Below are 4807 nucleotides of genomic sequence, written 5' to 3'. Positions count from 1 at the left end.
TTTAGGTTCATTTGTAGGGTCAATGTCATACAGGTGAGTGAGGGTCGCTGTAAAGGAATTCCAAGAAGTAGAACACTTGGCTTTATTTTGAAGCTGACATAACTTGGGTCATGAACTGTTACCTCACATTCCTTGGAGAGATCATTTGGACATGATTCACAATATATTTATCCTGTCCTCATAGAAAAACAAGGATTCTAATTGTCACATGAGTTTTGCACTTTTGCCACCCTCTGGGTGTGAGGGCGAGTCCCAAATAATTTGGTCTTCAGAATGAAGTCCTTTGACTCTCCCATTAGCAGGAGAGGATTAATCAGGGGTATATAAGGGGCATACTAGTGTTGCAGGGATGGTGCTGAATACACAGAATACACATTACATGGAGCCGTGACTCCAACAAGCTAATAGCACCGAAGCAGGAAGGTGTTACATGAAGTCCCTCGAAGGCAGTCACATAACTTTCCAATCCGAGGTCCATGCTTCATTGCACAGCGTTCCCCGACATCACACTACAGGAGAGCGGTATAACAGTGAATATAGAGTAAATCCCATTATACAGAAATATAAAGAAAGAAACAGAGATTACTAAGAGACTGCAGGTACTAGAGCAAAACCACAGATAGTTAGAGAGACATCATACTGAAGAAGTGAGGTAGGACACAGACAGACATCAAATCATATTGGGCTAGATTACAAGTGGTGCGCTAAAGTTAGAGCACCTGTTTACTCTCAACTTGTAATATGTGCACAAGTTAGAGCTTACTTGTGGACATATTACAAGTTGAAAGTAAAAGTTTGTGCTTACGCTTGTTGGGTTAGCGTGACTAAAGACAGAACGTGTAATGGGTAAAACACGTGCACCAAAAACAACATATGTACATGAAAATAAAGCGTTACACTTATATATACAGTTCCTGATAACAATTATTCATATAAATATTAATATTTTTTTATAAAGGTTAAAAGGTATATGATATATGACAAGGTGTTTGACTAGAAAGGGTTTTAATGAATATATAGATATATATTCATACATATTTGGAGCCCTTTCCACTCAAATACCTTAAAATTTGTCCTTTGAGTTTATTTTTGTATAATACCACATACCACATTATACATCTACATCTATCTATCTATCTATCTATCTATCTATCTATCTATTTATCTGTCTGTGTGCTAGCAACACACACACACAAAGTCCCTTTATTGTATCTCTTACTGTAACCTCAAAGAACAATGGAAAATTAAAGGGACAGTCAACACCAGAATTTTTGTTGTTTAAAAAGAAAGATAATTCCTTTATTACCCATTCCCCAGTTTTGCATAACCAACACTGTTATAGAAATACACCTTTTACCTCTGTGATTACCTTGTATCTATGCCTCTGCAAACTGCCCCCTTATTTCAGTTCTTTTGACAGACTTGCATTTTAGCCAATCAGTGCTCACGCCAGGGTAACTTCATGTGCTCAATGTTATCTACATGAAACACATGAACTAATGCCCTCTAGTGGTCAAAATGCATTCAGATTAGAGGCAGTCTTCAAGGTCTAAGAAATTAGCATATGAACCTCCTAGGTTTAGCTTTCAACTAAGAATACCAAGAAAACAAGCAAAATTGGTGATAAAAGTAAATTGGAAAGTTGTTTAAAATTACATTCCCTGTTTAAATCATGCAAGATTTTTGGACTTTACTGTCCCTTTAACATTTCATTACCTCTCTGTCCCAATCCCACTAGGAATGTGATTTCTATAGCCAGTATTTAAGTACTGACATTTTCAGTATAGGTGGGGTACAACATGCAAAAACAGCTATTTTGAATTACAAAATCAAAGTGAATAAGCTAAAAACAATTTAATACATGTTGGCAGGTAAAATGGATCATTGAGAATACATTAAAGGAGAGAACAAAATCAAAGTACACTGTCCCTTTAAGGGAGTGATATACAAAAAGAAAGATACATCGAAATGCAAGAAACAAACATATATCACTTATAGCTGTGAGGCAATGTTTCCTTAGTAGATTGTGATACCTTTTACATCTGAAGAAGAGACCTGTGAGGTATTGAAAGCTTACGGAATAAAAAACAACACCTTGATTTTGTTGGTCCATTAAAAGGAATCAAAATCCACTAAAGAAACTTTCTCTGTGGGACCAATATGACAACTACCCCATTTCTGTTAAGCAGTGAGAGAATAAACATACATTAGCGTGTGAGGAGAGAGACAGGTGAACACACAGATGTGCAGACATGCAAAGCAGATCAGGGATGGACAGAAACTTCATAAGAATGAATAGAGATTGAGAAACATCACACTACAGAGTCAGGGGGAGACCTCAGAAAGATAGTGAGTGTATATATGGAAAGTGGGAGAAAGAGAACAACCTACAAGTATATACAAAGGTCTAATATTTATAAATTAAAAGAGCATTGTATCTTATGTGAAGAACATAGGAGTGTAAAATATTTATTACTATAGGTCTAAATCGGTGTTGGGTTAGCTCCATTGCGCTCTCTATTGAAGTCTATGGGGAGAAGAATTTAACGTGTTCGCAATATCTAAAGTTCTACAGTTATCATGGGCTGGGTTTCGCTCACATTTTCTTTCCAACTTGTAATATGTGTTCTATCCAGCGCACATTACTTTTTCAGCTGTATTAGCGCTCAAGCATGAGTGCTAAATACTGCTCCACTTGTAATCTGACCCTTAGATGGCTGCTGGAAAGCTACTGGTTATAGTATTTGATTATATCATTCTGGAACTAAAGTCGCTACTGTAGATTTTAAATTTGTGTTTTTCAAAAATGAATCCCCTGAAATCTAGAAGTTTAAAGGCACATAACGTGCAAAAGGAACAAAGCTCTTATATGTTAGAGCAATTTCTTATTGCACTGCTACTTGCTTATAACAATGTCTTCAATCCCTGAAGAGAGGTTACACAAATAGTCAGCACCAGGAGCAATGCATTTCCAGGATCTAACTAAATATATTTAGTGATCCAATGACAAGAGGCATATGTGTGTAGCCAATTGTGCAATGTTGCTTCTGAGCCTACTTATAAATGCTTTTCAACAAAGGATACAGAAGGAACAAAGCAAACCTGCGGAATCTGTTGGCGCTCTACAAATACCTGATAATAATAATTTTAAAAAAAACCTGATAACAGAAGTAAACTTAAAAAAAATCTTAAAATTGCATGCCCTATTTAATTTTGACACTCAGGCCCCTTTAAGGCTTAACAACTAATTATGATCTGATTGGATTTCTACTCACTAGAAGAAATGAAATAGATATTTTAGTGTTTAAGTATTTTATTTCCTTCTTTAACTGTGTGTTTAACACCAGAAGTGTTAAATACATAGAGTTGCACTCCTGGAACACCCTAATTCTATTTCAGGTAAGGATATACGCTGGCTTCATCTTCAGGGCTACAGACGCACAAATTGACTTTGTATTTAACCCCTTTAAAGGAATCTATTTTAACATAAAAGCTCTAACAAAATGTAACATTTATTTTACATTAGGCCTTTGAAATAGGAAAAGAACGAGGAATGTGACAGGAGAAAAAGGAAATCAGGATAGAATATAGAAGACTGACAGAAATGACATGAAATGTGCTAAAATGAGTCACAAGAAACTATGAAGATAAATGAGAAAAACAAAGATCATCTGCCCCCCATCCTACACCTCACCCGGGGCACTTGGCTGGCTTTCTTCTGTAGGGTAATGCCCTTGTCCTGATTATATTCCAATATCTCCTCAAGCGCCAGTGCCTGAAACAACAGATTTTAGTAAGAAATAGACCTCAGAAAGCAAAGATGAAGTCATTGTCATTGTAGGATTAATTCAATTGATCCATCTACCTATTTGCTAGCAATATCCTGCAGGCTCTTATAGGATTTGTCTGGTCAGAGTAAATACATGCACTTTACTTATCTCTATTTGAGTGGTATTTAATCTTTTTCAGTTTTTAGATCTTAAAAGTTTAAAGGGACATTCCGGTCAACATTTAAATGCAGTTGGATGAACATCTTTGAATAGAAACATATTTGCAATATAGATGTATTGACGACAAAAATGCTTCTAGTAAGTTATCACTGTTTTAGTGTTAGTATTTTTCTCTGCACGTGCATGTGAAGCATAGCTAGATATTCTCAGTGCACCAGAATTTTAAATACTGCAGCTGTTCAGTGCACCAGTGGGGCTTGTATCATGTCAGCAATTATAAAATTGAGTCATTTACAGATAGTACAAGCACCTTAGGGTCTCTGAACAAGTGCTATGTTAAAATGCTGGTGCACGGTGCATGCTTAAATACACTTTTGAAACAGCTGTAGCTTTTATTAGAAGCATTTTTACTAATACATGTATATTACTAAAATGTTTCTATTCAAAACTGAAATGCATCCATGTGAATTCCTATTTTGGCTGTAATGTCCCTTTAAGTAGTATAATAAGTATATACACAATGGTGTAACAGTCAGATTTGCATACAACATGCACACACTCACCAGATTCCGAGGTGGCAGGGTGTCTTCTTCCTGAAATAACTCTTGTCCAGAGTCCTGTGCTTTACCTGGCAGGATCAGGGCAAACAAACAGAGAGCCAGCAGCAGGGCAGAATGTCTAGGGGTCAGCATTCTTCTTGAGGGGCACCTCTTTGCCATGCCCATGACTCAGTAGCACGAGGCTATATGCTCAGTTGATTGCACGACTATAACATCTAGCTGCATAGCATCACCTCTTTATATCTCAGAGGAGAGGGCAGATAAAACCACAGCCCCTCCTCTTCACCTCACGTATTA

The 4807-nt window shown here is 36.8% G+C and overlaps 1 long non-coding RNA gene across 1 annotated transcript; it reads right to left on the bottom strand.

Moving 5' to 3' along the window:
- Positions 1–462: 462 nt before the first annotated feature.
- Positions 463–4552, bottom strand: LOC128642772 (uncharacterized). The gene is made up of 3 exons (XR_008399706.1): positions 4514–4552; positions 3695–3775; positions 463–509 (listed from the first exon to the last, which is right to left on the bottom strand). It is a non-coding gene; the product is annotated as an uncharacterized LOC128642772 (long non-coding RNA).
- Between the last annotated feature and the right edge of the window lie 255 nt (positions 4553–4807).

This window comes from Bombina bombina, chromosome 1 (assembly GCF_027579735.1).
Source record: "Bombina bombina isolate aBomBom1 chromosome 1, aBomBom1.pri, whole genome shotgun sequence".
Lineage (NCBI taxonomy): Eukaryota > Metazoa > Chordata > Amphibia > Anura > Bombinatoridae > Bombina > Bombina bombina.
The sequence above is the reverse complement of the archived record's forward strand: the minus strand, read 5'-3'. Positions and strand labels throughout refer to the sequence as shown.